This window comes from Eschrichtius robustus, chromosome 16, assembly GCF_028021215.1.
Source record: "Eschrichtius robustus isolate mEscRob2 chromosome 16, mEscRob2.pri, whole genome shotgun sequence".
NCBI lineage: Eukaryota > Metazoa > Chordata > Mammalia > Artiodactyla > Eschrichtiidae > Eschrichtius > Eschrichtius robustus.
In genome coordinates this window covers 16,408,912-16,427,951 of record NC_090839.1, presented here as the reverse complement: position 1 = coordinate 16,427,951, position 19,040 = coordinate 16,408,912, and the positions used below count along the sequence as shown (strand labels likewise).

At 41.8% G+C, this 19,040-nt stretch overlaps 1 long non-coding RNA gene across 1 annotated transcript in view; it reads right to left on the bottom strand.

Moving 5' to 3' along the window:
• Window positions 1-1,377: 1,377 nt before the first annotated feature.
• Window positions 1,378-19,040, bottom strand: part of LOC137750687 (uncharacterized) — a 30,705-nt gene continuing 13,042 nt past the window's right edge. Inside the window, exons 2-3 of the long non-coding RNA XR_011070534.1 lie at window positions 7,036-7,088; window positions 1,378-1,933 (exon numbers count right to left, since the gene is read on the bottom strand). This is a non-coding gene — a long non-coding RNA (uncharacterized lncRNA). The remainder of the gene's footprint in view (window positions 1,934-7,035; window positions 7,089-19,040) is intronic.

Genomic DNA, 19,040 nt, shown 5'->3' with positions numbered 1-19,040 from the left:
CTTTTCTCCTCTACCCCTCCCTCTTGCCTCATGCCACACCCATTGTTTGGAGCCATAAAACCCAACCCAGGTTGGACTCTCACCTCCTCATCGTCTCCTGGCCAGTCCTTTCCCTCAAGTGAGGGGTGAGGGGGCTGGTATTCCCCACATTCTGGCTCCAAGAGCCCCCAACCACAGAATGCAGGACTGGGGCCCTAGTGGACCTCTGGTCTAGCCAGGTTGTCATTGCCATGGCAACAGTGACAGTCCCCAGCCACAGGTTCCCTAAGTGACTGGTTACTCTTTAACGTATCCACCCACCTTGGGTGATTAGAAGAATCAATAAGATAACCGGGCAGTGGCAGCTGGCTGCACTCACTGCCTTCCTGGTGGACCAGCTCCCGCTGTTGTTGTGTGTGGGCCCCAGGCTCCTCCATGCCCCCAGGTCTCCGGCTGGGCGGGCTTGGCCATGGTCAGTGTGAACGCGCCCCTCGGGGCTCCGGTGGAGAGTCCCTATGGTGAGTGGGGTCTGCAGCTGGGCTTCGGGGGAAGACTGGACGTGGTGGGACCACCGTTAAGTTTGGGAGACCATGGGATGGCCCTCTACGTGTTTCCTAGCACCCCAAAGACTCTCTAAGGGCTTCTCTAGAATGGCAGGAAACCCAAGGGAGGCATGTGACTTGCTTCACTAAACTCCTAAACGGAGGCCTGGTGGAGCCGATATGGGAAGTACTTGGAGGGGCTGCAGGAGCCCCAGCGTAGGGGCTCGGCTCACTTTGCCCGCCCACAGAGACAGCCTTTGTGGGGATGCATCCCGGGGGTCTTTAGGAAATTTCACAGAACGTGGAACTGGAGACATCATCCTCACTTTGAAGCCTGCAGAGAAGCTTGCTGGGTCTCGGTCACGGAACTAGCTCCTGGTCTAGGTGGGATGGGACCCAAGGGGAGAGTTGGCCGGCTCCTCTAACGAGGACCATCAGCTCTGGATATTTCAGCAAGGGGAAGCCATAGAAGGAAACGCACAGCCTGGGGCATTGGAAAATGAGAATGATCTTTGCTGTAAGTGTGTAACTTAGACGCAGGGTAAGGGAAGAGTGTGTTTCGGTGAAGGACTGGGGCTCCGCTGCTCGGGGTAACCCCAGAATTGGAAGTAACCCCAATGACCGGCAATAGAGGATGGGTAAATAAAGCATGATGCCTCTTTAGGATGGAATGCTATCCCGCTGTTGAAGAAAAAAAAAATGCAGATCTATTTGCAGATAGAGAAGGACCTCCAAGTAATTATGTGAAAAAAGTAAGCTGAAGAGAGTATAGCATATTACATTTCTGATAACAGAACAGATATATTCATATATATGTACACACGTTTGTATTTGCGTAGAAAATTAGTGGAAGGACACAAAGAGACCAGTAACAGAGCTTTGTTTCTAAGGAGGGAAGTTCAAGAGAATGTTCGTTTTACTTTTTTGCACATTTTGGATTTTCAAAAATTTGGTGCATTTTATAAACTGATTTCAGTCACATGCATGCGCAGAGCTTGGCTTCTGGAATCCAGTAGATCTCGGCTCTTGTTCTGTGACTTTAGACAAATTACTCATCATTTCTGGGTCTTGGTTGCCTTCTCTCTGAAGTGGACAGAGGGTGTCTTAGGGGCTTCTTGCAGGCAGGACTAAAGGAAAGCGAGGGTGTAAGCCCTCGGCACCAGGCACGTTGTAAAGACTCAGTAAATATTACTTGATATCATCATTAGCCAAGGGCAGATGGCCTCAAGGAATCAGGGACTGGTCTCTCGACTGGTCCAGGGGATCTTCTTTCTTTCACCATCAAGCAGGAGTATGTGAGGCAGTGGAAATGGCAGAGGCTGAGGAGCCAAAAACAGCCTGGGGACCTATCCCGCACACCAGCTGTGTGACCTTGGGCAAGTCACTTCCCATCTTTAAATCTATTTCCTCATCTGTAAAATGGAGAGAACAACAGAACCTATCTCACAGGGGGCGGTGGTTAGAGGAGATAGCATAGCTAAAGGGCTGGGCATGCCTGGGGGGCTTCATCCAAGGTTAAAACACAATTGTGAGACTTGGCTGACCCTGTGTCCAGAGGAAGACTTATCATCTCCCAATGGGTCAGATAGGGATGGATGGATGATGGATGGAGGGATGGATAGATGGATGGATGGGTGTTCTATGCCTATTACTGCATTTAATTCTCAAAATAGTTGTCTCAGATAAATAACATTATCTCCAAGGATAGAAGAGGAAACTAAAGTTTAGGATTGTTTAAAAAAACCCATCTGACTCCAGACCTGACATAGTCCATCTGTGCTGACCCTCTTGGCTCAGCTACAGATATGGCTGAGGAGATAAAGAAGGGCTCCCATGCCCAGATTTGCAGCATGCATCAACAACAACAAGAGAACATTGTCATCCTGGAACAGGGGGGCATTTGCTGGTGTGTGTGTGTGTGTGTGAAGAAGAGAGAGAGAGAGAGGGAGAGGCATTGGCTAAAAGACCCTGCTTTTCAGATAAAATAAACCTGGGTTAGCATTAGCATTCTGGATCTGCCTTTTTTTTTTTTTTTAAGCTGTATAACCTACCCTCCTCTGAGTCTCAGATGTTTCATCTGTAAAATAAACTAGGGCAGTCTGCTGGGAGGCTCTGGAAAGATGAACTTTCTGATTAAAAAAATAAGCAAACAAGTGCTTTGAGTAAAACCCCTTCTGGGATTCTCAACTGGGGATAATAATAACCTCTGAAGGTTGCAATCGCGGAGGTGAGTTGCTGGGTAAGGAACATGGTTCATAGCAGAGCCTTGGGAGAGGCAATGGAGGGCAAGGCTGTGGTTAGGATCACAAGAATTAATGTACAAGTGCTTAAGATGCAAACCATTATATATAGGATGGATAAACCACAAGGTCCTAGTGTATAGCACAGGGAATTATATTCAGTATCCTATGATAAACGATGATGGAAAAGAATATGAAAAAGAGTATGTGTATGTATAACTGAGTCACTTTGCTGCACAGCAGAAATTAACACAACATTGTAAATCAACTATACTTCAGTAAAAATTAAAAAAATATATATAATATATATATGTACACAAGTGCTTAGAATAGTGCCTGACACAAAGCAAGCACGAAATAAATCCCAACTGCTGTCTCACATCTTTGAACCTTAGTAGGATAGTCTTTAATGAGCTTTGGTGTGGTGGTACTGGGCAAACTTGACCTTTCCCTGGTCTTGCAGTGCCTCCACGGCACACTGGATTCGGCTTTATAGTTCTCATCACTACTCTGATCAAATCATTGTGTGTCTTGTCGCATCTGTCTCCCCCACTAGACTATAAACTCCATGAAGCCATGGACTTCAGTGCTTTGTTCAGCCTTGCACGTCTCACATGGTGACTGGCACAGAATAAGTGCTCAGTAAGCATTTGTTGGATGAATGAATTGAGGTCAGTTTTAAAGAAACAGCCCTATGACAATGGTCAGCAATGTCCACCAGGTCTGTGCTCTTCCCTTCCTTCCTCCCTGCCATCCTCACTGTGTTGGCTTTTGGTTCTTGATTTGCCCCATTACAGACCCAAGGTGGCTGTCACAGTATCAGGTATCACGTCTGCAGTTAAGTGTCTGAAGCTGGAAGGGTTTTTCCTCCAAGCACTTGTTTCTTTTCCCCCCAAAGCAAAAACTTCCCAGAAACCTCCCAGCAGACTTCCTTAGTTCAAGGAAAGCTGGGAAGCGTCTAATGGAAAGAAATGGGAACACACAACACAGGTTTAGACCAATGATGGTCTTTTCTTGTCTGGTACAATGCTGCTGCAAACCAAACTGGGGTTCCCTTATAACGGGTTTCTCAACTTTGACACTACTGATATTTTGGCGTGGATAATTCTTTGCTGTAAAGGGACTGGCCTGTAGGATCCTGCACTGTAGGATGTTTAACAGCTTTCCTGGCTTCGACTCACTAGATGCTATAGCACACCTCCTGTCAGCTGTGCCAACCGAAAATGTCTCCTGCCATTTCCAAATGTGCCCTGGGCGCATGAAACACCACTGTGTTATAAGGAAGCAGAATAGCTGCTGAGTAGGATCTGCCACAACTGAGTGTACTGTGACTCATGTTGCAGTATTTGCTTTGGGTGCCAGCATCTAGCTCAGGGCCAGATTTGGGGCTATCCTTAGCAACTGTGAGGATAAGATGCTATGGTGTGCATATCTGTGTGCTAACCTAACTCCTGGCTTTATTATTTTCCTACCCTTGTTTTGCTTTTAGCAAGCTTCCCTTGATGATTATTTATTTTGGCCCTTCGGGACTCTGCCATTTTTGTAAGCATCTCAAATCTCCTTGAGGGCAAGGTCTGTATATGTCTGATGCTTCTTGTTATACCCCAGGCTACCATAGGACCCGGTCCCATGTAGAACTTGAAGGAGGTTTATTTAATGAATGAACGAGAAGATGGATGGATGAATGAATGAATGGATATCTGGGTGGGTAGATAGGTAGTTGCTTTGATGAATCAATGTGATGGGCTGGTGAATGGATGGATGGATGGGAATGAAATGGAGAGATAGATGAACGAATGGTACAAATGAATGAATGAGTAGCAGGGAATATGGGCAGGTGGGTAGATGGATGGATGTAATAATGAATAGATGTGATGGATGGGTGAGTGGGTATGGTGGGTGATGGATGGATGGGATGGATGGAGAGATATGTGAATGGATGTGGCAAGTGGATGAATAAATAACTGGAAAGATGCATGGATGGATGGATGGATGGATGAATGAGGTGATGGGTGAGTGGGTAGATGAAAAGATGGATGGATGGATGGATGGATGGATGGAAGGATGGAAGGATGGACGAGATGGTCTTGGACATCAGTACCTACAAGTAAAGAGACAAGGGGTGACTTGGCCACTGGTCAACAATCCTCCTTCAGGGCAGTATATCTAAGTGTCAGATGAGCCAGATTTTTCCTGGGGACATAGGACTAGTGCCTTTGACTAGTGGCATCAGCCTCAGGTCAGATCAGAAGCTGTCGTCAGAGGTGGTTTGGTTAAGTGGCTCTCCCACTTAAAGCTGTGAGAGGCTGGACACTTTGCCCAGCTCTCTGATCATCAATTTCTTCATCTACCAAATGAACCTTGGTCGTTGTGAAGGTCCATGTGCTCATGAAGGCGAAAAGGTATCATAAACTATAAAGTGCTTTGTCTCCCTGAATGGTTGGTCGATGAGCCCAAAATTGGATAGGGCCCCAGATACTGGCCAGCAACGGGACTATGTCAGATACCAGGCATGGCTGTTCCCACCCTTCATTCTCAAAATATAGTCTCCCTCACCCTTCCTGCCTTTCTCCCTTGTCCATATTATCTTCCTATCCCACCTCAATTTGATTTCAGCCTCTATGGTTCAATGGTTTACGAATCTTGCTGCATATGGGGAACTTTCTTAAGATAACATCTTTTGGGGGCTCCACTCCAGACCTGAATCAGAATCTTCTGGAATGAGTTCCAAGAATCTTTAAATTTTTATTAAGTTCCTTAAGTGATTTGGGGTGTTGGGTCAGCTGGAGTTTGGAAACCATTGCCTTATTTTGTCCCATTTTATAAAGGGAGGATGTGGATACCCAGAGTGCATCCTGTCTTCATCCGGAAAACTCCTGCATTCGTTAATTAATTGTTCACTCATTCATTTCTTCAACAAATGACCACTGGGGGCTTATGGTATGCAAAGCATTCTGCTAGGCTCTGGCGGAATGTAAGAGAATATAAAGTATGGCTTTAGATCTTGGAGAGCGTCCAATCTTGTGGGGTAAACAGATGAACCAGCAGCAATCAAAGACAGAATGCCATAACAGGGGTGAACAGGGCACAATGGGAGGACAAAGGGGCTTAGGAAGAGGGGAAGGGGCCAGGGACCTCTTGACCCTGGAGGAGTGAACTGATATCTAAGCTGAAACCTGAAGGTTTAGCAGGAGTCAGCCAGGAGGAGAGAGGGAGGGGGACCAGCAGATGCAAAGACACTGATTTTATTTAACATTTGACTGCAGTGAATTCCATCCTTAATTGAAAGTATCTTGGGACTTTTCTGATTGTTCCATAAAGGATTTATCTTGTCCCTAAAAAGATTATGAGATGCTTAAGTGCAGGAACTACGCCTTCCATTTTTTTTCTGACTCACATGCCTCTAGCATAAGGGTGGACCTCTGAAGAGGAAAGAAATTTATTTCCATATAAGCCCCTTCTATGTAATGGGCAGGGTGCCGGCTACTTTATAGGTTTTTCTCCCTTTTAATCTTTGCAATACCCGTCAAGGTGGGAAGTATTTTTCCCACTTCATAAACAGGGAAACTGAGATTCAGTGTTGTTAAGTAAGTTTCCCTGTATCACCCAGTGAGGGATTGAGATCTAGTCTGTCTGGTGCCAAATCTTCATTCTTTTGGCTACGCTGTTACCTCTTATAATAGCATCTGAGAGGCTGCATAACACCTTGGTTAGCGGCTCAGACTCTGGAGTCAGACTGCCTGGGCTCATATTGCCACCTACTAGCCATGTGGCTTTGGGTAAATTACTTAATTTTCTGTGTCTCAGTTTCTTGATGTGTCACATGGTGTGATAATAACAGCATCTACTTTGTAGGGTTGTGAGAATTAAATGAGGTTGATGCCTGTAAAGCGTTGAGTGTCTGGCACGTAGAAAGTGCTACGTAAATTTTATGCATTGTTGTTATTTTTTAAACATCTTCCTTGGAGTATAATTGCTTTACAATGGTGTGTTAGTTTCTGCTTTATAACAAAGTGAATCAGTTATACATATACATATGTTCCCATATCTCTTCCCTCTTGCATCTCCCTCCCTCCCACCCTCCCTATCCCACCCCTCTAGGTGGTCACAAAGCACAGAGCTGATCTCCCTGTGCTATGCGGTTGCTTCCCACTGGCTATCTATTTTACGTTTGGTAGTGTATATATGTCCATGCCACTCTCTCACTTTGTCACATCTTACCCTTCCCCCTCCCCATATCCTCAAGTCCATTCTTGTTGTTGCTATTATCATACCTGCTATGTGAGAGGGACTGAATGCTTCCTACGTGCGAGGCATCTTTTAGCTGCTGTGGAACAAACAGAGATGAATGAGGGCTATGTAACTGGTTCCGGGCTGCAATTCCTTGGCTGGACAAACCTTGGTCCTCAGCCTTCAGATGCCCTCTGAGGCCTGAGGTTGGCTCTCGGGGGCTTGGCTTGTGATTCTGGGCCTGTGTAGAGCAAATTGAAGGCATGGAAATGGGGGGAACAGACCTGGCCTGGCCACAGCCCTGAGAAATGGCTCTGGGTCCAGGCAGCTGTTTGTGACCTCACTCAAGTCCTTTTCCTACTGGTGCCCTGCCTCCTCTTCTGAGAAATGGAGGCCTGTGCCTGGCTCAGTGGTCATCACACAATATTCACTGGAGCCCTAGGAGTCAAGAAAGATGCCTCAGAGTTCACTTTGAGACCAGTGGGGGCCTGGGGGTGGTGTTCAAACAGACCAGGCTCTTAGGTTCCCCCACACCGCAACCTCTGGTTTAACCAGAGACGCTGCATTTTGACTTTTGATGGAAGTGTTTAATGAAAGGATTCCATGGTTAAAAAATGTGTGGACCAGACCAGTGTGTTTCAAACCGCAATCTTGACCCATTAATGGGTCATGCAATGTATCGGGTTGTATTAGTTACGGCAATGCTCCCTGTTGGAACAAAAAAACCTAAAATGTAAGTTAGAAGTTTACTTACTTCTGTCACATAGTCATCCAGGGACCCCAGAAGTGCCCCTGGCTCAGAGTGACATTTATCACTTCTATTCACATTCTATTGGTCAGAACTAATCACCTGGCCTTGGCCAAATGCAAAGGAGTATGGGATATGTGGTCCCTAGATGGGCAGCTTTTTTCCAGGAATAGCTCTAAACTACGGAAGGAGGAGTGAATTTGTTGGTACACAGCTGACCACCTCTGCCATGGGACCATGGTCACATACACAAATATACACACACACACAGTCAAATATGTATAACGTATATAAATACACAATTTTTTACATTAAACATTCCAATAAAATAAGAGCATAGAGAGATAAATAAATAGTGATAAAGCAAATGTGACAGTATGCTACCAATTGATGAACCTAGGTAAAGGATACATTAGTGCCCACTGTATTATTCTTTGAATCTTTTGTAGGTTTGAAATTGTTCAAAGTAAAGTGTTGGGGGACATGTAATTGTTAAAATTTGCTAGACTTATGAAGAGAATAAAATATAATACAAATAGCATAAGATTTAATTTAGGCTTAAGGGTTTTGAATTATAACTTTAATACAGGAGTTGCCAAACTTTTTCTGTAAAAGGCCAGATAGTAAATATTTTAGGCTTTGCAGGCCAGATGGGATCTGTAGCAACTACTCAGCTCTGCTCTTGTAGCACAAAAGCAGCCATCAACCATAAATACGTGAATGAGTGTGGCATGTTCCAATAAAACTTTATTTATAAATATAGGCACTGGGCCAGATTTGGCTCAGAGGTTGTAATTTGCTGACTCTTGCAAACTGAAAACTATATTGAATATATATTTTTTAAAGCCTTTAAAGCACATATATGATTCCTAGAGTACAATTCAACAGTTTTCATTAGAAATTACGCATCAGCAGTATCCAAGCTGTTAGGGACCCCGAATCTGTTCATGTACCCTCACTGTGCTGGACAAAATAATTTCAGCACATTGCTGTTCACATAACCAACTGATTTCTTTCATTTTCATTTCTTGTGTTTTCTTTGAATAAAAATGTATTATTTAAAAAATATATTTATTGAAGTATATTGTTCACACAGAAAAGAGTATGAATCATAAATCACAAATAGATTAATGAAATTTTATAAAGATGACCACTCTTTAAAACTGAAGTAAAATAGAACAGAAAACATCCTAGTGCATCTCATGTAGTCACAGTAAATTTCGTGTGTGAAAATTTTGTTCATTTCTATATGGTTATGGATGTGTGGGGGGGGGTTGTGATAATACCAACAATTTATAGATCACATACTAGGGCTCTACAAATAATAACTCCTTACCTTCACAATGACCCTGTGAGGTAGGTGCTATAATTGTCTTTACCCTTTTGTAGATGAGGAAATGGAGCCACAGAGAAGCTGAGTCACTCAGTGAAAGTGACAGATGCCTTAAGAGGCGATGCTAAGGTTCCAACCCAGGCAGTCAGCCTCCAGAGTCTGTGTTTTGACTGCCACCTTTATTGCCACTGTATATAAAGTATGGGATGTAAATGTGTTACTTACTGAGGGTCATAGTCAAAAGGGTTTAAAAGTCACTGGACAGAATGTTCCCAAAGGTTCTTTATAGATCTAAAAATAGCATACTTTTCCTTAAGTGTACCCACAGGGAACAGGGGCTGGTTTTCCGTAGTACATTGACAAAACACTTTTAAATCTTACTGAATTTATTTTACTGTGTGTTAGTAAAATTTATAATTTATAGCATATTGAAGCACGAATATAAAACATCCTTTGAAAGATTAATGTATGTCCTCAAAAGAAAGAAAATTATCAAGTAAATAATTACAGATAAATAAAATACAGTTGCTGGGCAAATATGGTAAAAATCATAGAGAGGAATACAAATGTCTGGGGCTTTGGGGTCAAATACTGAACTTGGTATCAGAAGGCCCACATCTGGGTCCTGGCCTATTCATTCCCTAGGTCTGGTTTATTTTATCTCTCTTTAAAAAAATTTTTGTTTTATATTGGAATATAGTTGATTTATTTATTTTTTTACTATTTTTGTTTATTTTTTTATATCTTTATTGGAGTATAATTGCTTCACAATGTTGTGTTAGTTTCTCCTGTACAACAAAGTGAATCAGCTACATGTATATAGTTGATTTATAACGTTGTGTTAGTTTCAGATGTACAGCAAAGTGATTCAGTTATACATATACATATATCTATTCTTTTTCAGATTCTTTCCCATTTTAGGTTATTACAGAGTATTGAGTAGAGTTCCCTGTGCTATACAGGAGGTCCTTGTTGATTATTTTACCTCTTTCTTTAAAAAATAAATTTATTTATTTATTTATTTTATTTTTGGCTGCGTTGGGTCTTCGTTGCTGCGCGCAGGCTTTCTCTAGTTGTGGTGAGTGGGGGCTACTCTTCATTGCAGTGCACAGGCTTCTCATTGCAGTGGCTTCTCTTGTTGCGGAGCACAGGCTCTAGGCACGCGGGCTCAGTAGTTATGGCTCAGGGGCTCTAGAGCACAGGCTCAGTAGTCGTGGCGCACCGGCTTAGTTGCTCCCCGGCATGTGGGATCTTCCTGGACCAGGGCTTGAACCCATGTCCCCTGAATTGGCAGGTGGAGTCTCAATCACTGCGCTACCAGGGAAGCCCTACTGCAATTTATTATCAGCTTTGTAGAAGTATTTGATTTTTTCAATTGTGTACGTATAGAGCTTTCATAAAATTTTCGAAACAATTTTTAAATTAAAAAGGAAAAGGGAAAAAAAAAAATAAAAAAAATTAAAAAAAAAAAAGGGAATCGTTAAACACTACTTCAGACACCCTCAACGGTACCTGAAAACAAGAGTCCTGGGACAGAAAGCCATAAAGGGAAAGGGGGGAGTTAAAGTTAGAAATTCAAGATACAGTTGCATTTAAAATCCCTGCTGAATACCTTCTAATTGCTTTGTGTCACACTGGAGAGAAAAGCTAAGTTCTTTTCCCTGACCTAAAAGGACCCCTGGGGTCTGACTCTTGTCTGTCCTTCTGTTGGCCTCTCCTGTCTTTCTCCCTTTTGCTCACTCCACTTCAGCCATTTGGGCCTTTCTACTGTCCTTCAATCACGCCAAGCACATTCCTGCCCTAGGGCCTTTGTACTTGGGGTTCCTTTTGCCAGGACCACCCTTTACCCAGATCTTCCCATAACTGATTTCTTCTCCTAGTTTGGTTCTTAGCTCAAATGTCCCCACTCCGAGCGGCCTTCCTAGACCACCCCATCTAAGACTGCCTCTCCTCCAGCCATCACTATCAATCCCTTTATCCTCTACAGCTCTGGAATTGTGAATTCGCTGATCTGTTTATCATCTGTTTCCTCCACTACGATGTCAGTTCCACGAGAGTGGGGAATCTGGCCGTCTTGCTATATCCTCAGCATGTAGAACAGTGCTTGGCACACAGTAGGCGCTCCATAAATATTTGTGGAATGAGCAAATGCAGAAGGGGACAGCTGAGTCAGTATGCTGAATGGCTGGATGGGCCGGTGACGTGAGGAGGAAGCTGCAGCCTCTGCCTGGGCCCTGCCCTGGGTAAACAGTCCTCCCTCTGCCCAGACAGCCACTATTTAACAACTGTCTGCCACGGGACTGGCCAAGCCTGGGCCGTCACACAGCCAAGGCCCCAGGATTCCCTGGGACAAGCAACGGAGGCGGCCACACCTCAGGGAGAGCTTGTGAAGGAACAGGTCAAGGAGTTATCCAAACAGGCATGAGGAAAGGCAGAGGAGGTGCTGAGACACAGAGAGAGCAGCTGGCCCTTCCCTGGGCAGAGCCCAGAGTAGCACACCCCGTGGGCAGCTTCCCAGACAGGGCCTGGCCTCCAGAGCCCAGTTCTGGTCCTGGCTCTGGTCCCGACTTGCAGAGGGACCTCAGACACTTGCCACCTCTGGGCCTCAGTTTCCTCTTCTGTAAATCAAGAGACCGTGGGCTGGTCAGTGGTTTCAAACTTAAAAAAAAAAAAATAGCAGTGGCATTCTTTCTTCAAACAAAATCTTACCGGAAACCAATTTGCGGGAATGATACAAAGGAGGCACCTGGGTTAAAGGAAGTGTCGGGGTGCAGGATGTTGCCCATCCTGTAGCCCCTGGCCCTTCAAAGCAGCCCCAAGGTGAAAACCACCAGGCTCCTTGGTCTCCGAGGTTCTTCACCGAGAGTCTTGTAATTAAACCTAGACCCAGGTTCAAGCCTCACAGTGGGATCTTAGGTAATCGACTCCACCTTTCTGAGCCTTGGTTTCCCTCTCTAAATCTGGCATTGTAAACAGTACCTCCTTCATGGTGTCAAATGTTCAGCCCAGAACCTGGGACCTAGGGAATTCTCAATAAGAATAGTGAAAAATCAATGTTGGTTATTAGTGGAAGCAGCAGAAATGACCCGAAGGGCCAGTTCTTTGTCTCTACTGTGAGTGGGGAAAATATTTAACCACTCTGAACCTCAGTTTCCTCCTCTGTAAAACATGGCCAAGGGTTCAAAGGAGATCAGAGGTTGAGATCCAGGCCACCCAATTTTGTTTTTAAATAAAACTTCAATTGACTTCTAACCTTTCAAAACCCCAACTTCCAGCCTCTTTCAAAGAACTGGAAGCTCTAGCAACACTGATTCCCCATAACCATGAGACAAAAAGCCCACTGGAGCTAATTTAGGCTTGGCGTGCTTTCTCTAATTTGCCACAGTCCCCACCATTCCTTAGTGTCTCTACACTAAAGTTATATTAATAAACGTAAACCATTATATTTGCTGTGTTTTCTTATAGGAAAGTGTGAAAACTGCTTATACTCTATCTGCTCCATATATCTCTATCTGGGCACCGAGGGCACTTGAGTTTCGGATCCCTGGTTGCTAAGACCAAGGGGAAGCTCATTATTTGTGAGCGCAATTTCCTATTTCATAGATTTACTATTTTTTGATGTGACTACCAGAACACTGTAAATTACATATGTGGTCCACGTTATATTTCTGTTGGACACAGCTGCTCTAGCACCTAGGATTCTATAGCAGCTAACTCATCCTGTCTCCATTTCCCATTCTGAATAGACCAGTTCTAGCCAAATGTCTTGGGCAGGTATCCCTGGCTGGGTCTTCTCCCTAGCCCACAGTTCTCTCTGGTGTCCTCACCCTTGTTGCTTGCCTGGTTTGGGGGTGGGGTGGGGTGGGGTGACGACCCAGGCTCTAGAACTCAAGGCTTGTCTTCTAGAATTCTACACTTGGGAAATCTCACCTCCCAGCCCCCATGGCAGCCATTGTGTTCTCTTTATCAGACAGTCACATAAAACAATAGTCAATCTGAATCTTAATTACACACCCATTCTTCTGTCTCCAGCCTGTGAATTTACCCCCAAATCCTGTGATTTGGGGGGTGGAGTTGGGGAGGGGAGAGGATTATTTTTTTCCCCTTCTCCAGGGCAAGTCACAGTTGTTCTAGAGATAAGGTGGACGGAATATGGGGGAGGGACACGGATCCTTCCCACAGTGAAGGTGCTGACTTTGTTTTTGGAGGAGTTGGTATCCGCCCACAGCTCCTCTGAGATGAGAGAATCCTGAAGGACTTAGGGTGCTGGGAGGAAAAGGAATCTCACAGTGATGAAGACCCCCCTCAGATGGGGAGGCCTTATATGGTAGTGGCTGAGAATTTGTGGTGCAGAGTTAGGCAGACTTGGGTTAGAGCCTTGCAAGCTGTATGACCTTGGACAGGTGACTTTACCTCTCTGACCCTCAGTCTCCTCATCTATAAAATGAGGATAAAAATAGTTCTATTCTAGCACAGTGTTTTGGACATAAGTGTTCCATAAATGCTAGCAATCATCATACCTTTCGAAAAAGGCATACACTGGCATGTGGAGTAAATTTAATTCTTTTTTATTTCACTTCTGTGCATTTTTGTAATTCTTCTACCATGAATCTGCTTCAGTTAAATCATAAAAAGTTAGTTGAGTGAAGAGGAATAAAATTGAGTGGAAATGTCATCCTAGGGTCAGGCTCCAACATGGGGTTTTAGAGCTGGAAACAGGTAAGAGAATCTTAGAGTCTAAACTTCACACACCCACTTAATATCTTAATAAGCTGAGGCCCCAAGAAGAAAGATGATTTGACCAAAGTCATACAGCACGTTAGTGGCAGAGCCAAAACTAGAACGGTGATGGTGAGGATTGGAAGGAAACTTGGAGGTGACTAGGTCAGCCTTTCCCAGGGCGAGACCACTCAGACAAGGAGGATTCTATCCTGAGATGTCTGAAAAATGTTGGATTAAAGAAAGCTGTACAAATTTCATTATCAGAGAACTTCTCAGAGACCTTAACACAGGACAATGAATGCCTCGGGCACTCCAAGAGAAACCTCCAGTGTGTTCACATTAGCTCATCACAGAGCCCCTTGAAAACATCAACACCCATGAAAGCTCTTCCTGCCCCCCAACAGAGAAATTCTCTAGCTTAATACATTCCTAGATTTAAGAAAAAAAAATGTAGAGGTATTTTAAATAGTATGATTTAACAGTTACATTGCACATTGTTGCTGGTATGTAGAAAGACAGTTAATTTTTTTCACTATCTTTCTCCTTTCTAAAAAATTTGTAATTATTCCCTAATATTGCAGAAAAGTAGAGAGAATAACATTGTGAACACTGATGTACCCATCACTCAGTTTTGTCGAGCCCTACATGCATGACCATATTTTCATTTGATTCATTTTTTGTTTGTTTTAATGACAAATGAAACATTCCACTTAGACTTGAAGCCCCACCTTGTACTCCTCCTCAATCCCTTGCTTTGCCACCCTTCTCAGAGGTGACCCCTGTCAATATTTGCTGTTCATCATTGCTAGACATGTTTTTATACTTTTACTCTACATGGCTACATAAACTATATATAACATTATTTTGCATATCTGGAAAACTTATTCAAATGTTGTATGTATCCTTCAGCAACTTCCTTTTATTTTTGGATCTTCCCATGCAGCTACAAGCAGCACTAGGGCACTCACTGAAAATGCTGTGAAGGAACATCCCAAAGTATATTTATTCCAGTTTTTGACAATGGAGTTGTTTCCAGCTTTTCACTATTTTAAACGATGCTACAAAGAACATTCTTATACCTGTGGGTGAGAGTTTCTCTAGGATAATGTGGAGGAGTGGAATTTCTGGATTTCAGGCAGTGGGCATCTTCACTTTGATGAGATGTTGGCAAATTCTCGATCTTGCCCCCCAACTGTCACTTTGGTCAGTAGCATCTTGGAGTTCTGGTTGCGCCACACCTTCCTCCGCACTTGACTCTGAGAGATGATGAATGTAAAATGAGAATTTGCATTTCCCATATTGCTAGAGAGGGAAAGGCTCCTTTTGCCATTTGAATTTCCTCTGTGAGTGTGTGTGTTCATATCCTTTGCCCATTTTTCTATTGCCTTATTTATCTTTTCTTAACAATTCGAAGGAATTATTTATTCTCAGTACAGATCCTTTTTTCAGTTATATTAGTGGAAAATACCTTTAATCAGTCTGTAGCTCGTCTTTTCGCTCTCTTTAGAGTATTTTCTGTTGTACAGAAGTTTACAAGTGTAATGTAGTTAAGTTTTGGTTACATTATAAATAAGATCATTAAATTTAATAATCTTTTCCTTTATAGTGTGTGCTTTTTGTTTTTTTGCAGTGCCCTGAAATCATTAAGATATTATGCTAAACGTTTTCTATAATTTTTAAAGTTTTATTTCTCATACATAGGTCTTTATTCCACAGGAATTGATTTTTGTGTGTGATATGAAATAGAGATGCCATTATATTTTTCTTCATATGGATAACCAATTGACCCAGACCATTACTGACTAGGACGTCCTTTCTTGACTGATATGCAATGCCATTGTTTTTGTCCCTCATTTTCAGACATATGTAGATCTGTTTCTAGGCTCTCTATACTGTTCCACTTACCTCTAGTAGCCACATTTAAACAATGAAAAAAAAAACAACAGGTAAGTGAATCTATTGATACAATTATACGAAAATAAGACATTTAATTTTTTTAAGCTCAAAAAAGAAATAGTTAAAATTATTTAATATTTTCTTCAACCCAAAATAGCTAAAATATTATTTCAACATTTAATCAATCAAAAATAATTAATGAGATATTTTTCTTCTTTTATATACTAGGGTTTCAAAATACAATGTGTATTTTACACTTACAGCACATCTCAGTTTGAACTAGCCACATTTCAAATGCTCAGTGGCCACATGTGGCTAGTGGTCACCATATTGGACAGTGAAACTATAGCTTTATGTATCATAGAGCATGTCCTCCTCATATTACAGTTGTTTTTTAAAAAATTATCTTGTTTATTCTCTTTGCTCATTCACATACATTTTAAGATGAGACTGAACAGAACAGAACAAAGTTTGGAGACCAACAGCCTATTTGTCTCCACTGGATTTCAATAAAGGCAACTAACATATTTTGAGTGCTTGCAATTCGCCAAGTACCGACCGTGCTGTTGGGCTTCTAATTGAAATTACATTGAATTTATTGACTAATTTGGGAAGAACTGACATCTTTGCATAATGAAGCTGTTAACCTAAGACAATAAAAGAGCCAGTTATTTTTACCAGCAAAATGGGTTTATTTGGGAGCAGCAAAGAAATGCAATTTGGGACATGCAACTGTGGTGAACTATATGCAAGTTTGGTAAACTAAGGGAGAGGAAACTCTTCTATAGAGGAGAAGACGAAGTTGGGATGGGCTGGTATAAACAAACAGTCCATTAGAGGAAACTGGGAGTTGGAAGTACAGTGGCTTTTCATTGGCTGAGTTGTGACAGTCTCTCATTGGCTGAGCTGTTGCCAGGCAAGGAGAAAATCTTTCTTCCTCCTGCTGCCAGTAGTAAAGTGGTGTCACTTTCTTCCAGAGATGTAAGGTACATCTCTTCCGGTTGGGATCTGTATTGAGATTAAGTAGTATGTGCATGAGAGCTCCCCCTTCTGGCCTTCTGACTTCCTTTTAATGAGGTTTCCCTTTATAATTTTCAAAAATCCTTCTGACCATGATACATTTATATAGGTTTGCTGTTATGTTTTTTAAGTAAAGTTCAATAATTTTAATACATAAAGGTCTTCTGTTAGATTAATCCTAGCAATAATCGCTATTGCTATCATAAATAATTTTTTAAATTGAATCTTCTCATTTGTTGATATTAGTGTATAGAAACCAACTGCTTTTGACATACTGAAAATGTATCCAACAATTTTGTTAAATTCTCTTATTAGATCTGTTTTTAATTTCTTATCTTATTGTATTGCTTGGGTCTCTAGTAAAATATCAAAGAGAAGCAGTAATAATGGGTATTTCAAATAGGGCTTAGTTTGTCTATGAGTAGCTGAGACACAAAATAGCAGTAGTTTATACAAAACAGAAGATTACTCCTCAGATTATAAAAGTCCAGAGGGAGGCAATCTAAGGTTAGTATGGTGGTTCTTCCCCAAAACAGTCCTCAGGAACCCAGGTTCCTTTCATCCCCATGAGGTCTTCATCCTCATGGTCCAAGATGGCTGCCAGGGCTCCAACCATACAGCCATGCTACAGGCAGAAAGAAGGCGCAAGAGACAAAGAAGAAAAAGGAGTAAAATCATGTTCCAGCTGTCTTTTTAAAAAAGTTCCTGGAAGCTGCCACATTACATTTCTGATTATACTTCATTGGCCAGAACATATTCACATGGTCTCCCCTAGCTTTAAGGAATGCTTGAGATAAGTTTTTTGAGGGGGCATCCATGTGTTCAAATGAAAATTGGAGGTTCTATTACAAAGGAAGACAAGGAGACTATATAATACAGAACAGACAACTTGCAGCCTCTGCCACAGTGGGCAACCTTGTTTTATTCTTGACTTTAAAGGGACTTTGGCCTTTTAAAGTAAGATATCTGCTTTAGGTTTTTGGTAGGTAATTTTTACTGGGTTTTAAAAAGTTTCTTCTAAGTAAGCTAGAAGTTTTGCTTGTTTGCTTTTTAATCACAATGTTGAATTGTCTTAATTGCTTCTTGTGCATCTACTAAGATAATCACATTTTTTTCTCTTTTAGTCTGCTAATTTAGTAATATTCTAATGTTAAACCATCCTTGCAGTCTTGGAATTAAACCTAAATCTGTCCGGATGAAATACATATATTTTATACATTGATGAAATTTTTTAAAGTTGTGGTAAAATATACATAAAATTTACCATTTTAGCCATTTTAAAATGTATTATTCAGAGGCATCAAGTACATTCACATTGTTATACAACCTTCACCACCACCCAACTCTTGAAATTTTTTATCTGTTTCCATTAGAAAATAACTCTCCAAGCTTCTCTGCTCCCAACCCCCAGCAACCGCCATCCTATTCTACGAATTTGACTACTCAAAGTACCCCTATAAATGGGATTATACAGCATTTGTCCTTTTGTGATTGGCTTACTTCACTTAGCAAAGAGTCCTCGGGGTTCATTCATGTTGTAGCATGTATCAGAATTTCTTTCATCTTTAAGGCTGGATAATATTCTGTTGTATGTATACATAACATTTTGTTTTTCGGTTCATCTCTTAACTGACACTTGCTTCTGCCTTTGGGCTATTGTGAATAATGTTGCTATGAAATGGTGTAAAAATATCTCTTCCAGACTGCTTTCAATTATTTTGGGTACATACCCAGAAGTTGTATCGCTGCATCATATGGTAATTCTATTTTTAATTTTTTAAGGAAGTGTTATACTGCTTTCCATAGTGGCTGCATTATTTTACATTCTCACCAGCAGTGAGAAAGTGTTCCAATTTCTCCACATCCTTACCAACGCTTATTATCTTTTTTAAAAAATTATCCATCCTAATAGGTGTGAAGTGGTTATCTCATTCTGGTTTTGATTTGCATTTCACTAATGATTAGTGACGTTGAGCATATTTTCATGTGTTTCTCGGTCATTTGTATATCTTCTCTGGAGTAATGTCTTTCAAATCCATTGCCCATTTTAAAATCAGGTTTTTTGTTGTTGCGTTGTAGGAATTCTTTATATATTCTGAATATTAACCCCTATCAGACATGATTTGCAAATATTTTCTCCCATTCCATGGGTTGCCTTTTCACTCTGTTAATAATGTCCTTTGGTGCACAAAATTTTTCATTTCAATGTAGTCCAATTTATCTATTTTTTCTTTTGTTACCTATGCTTTTGGTGTCATCTCTAAGAAATCATTGCTAAATCCAGCATCGTGAATATTTCCCTCATGTTTTCTTCTAAAAGTTTTATAGTT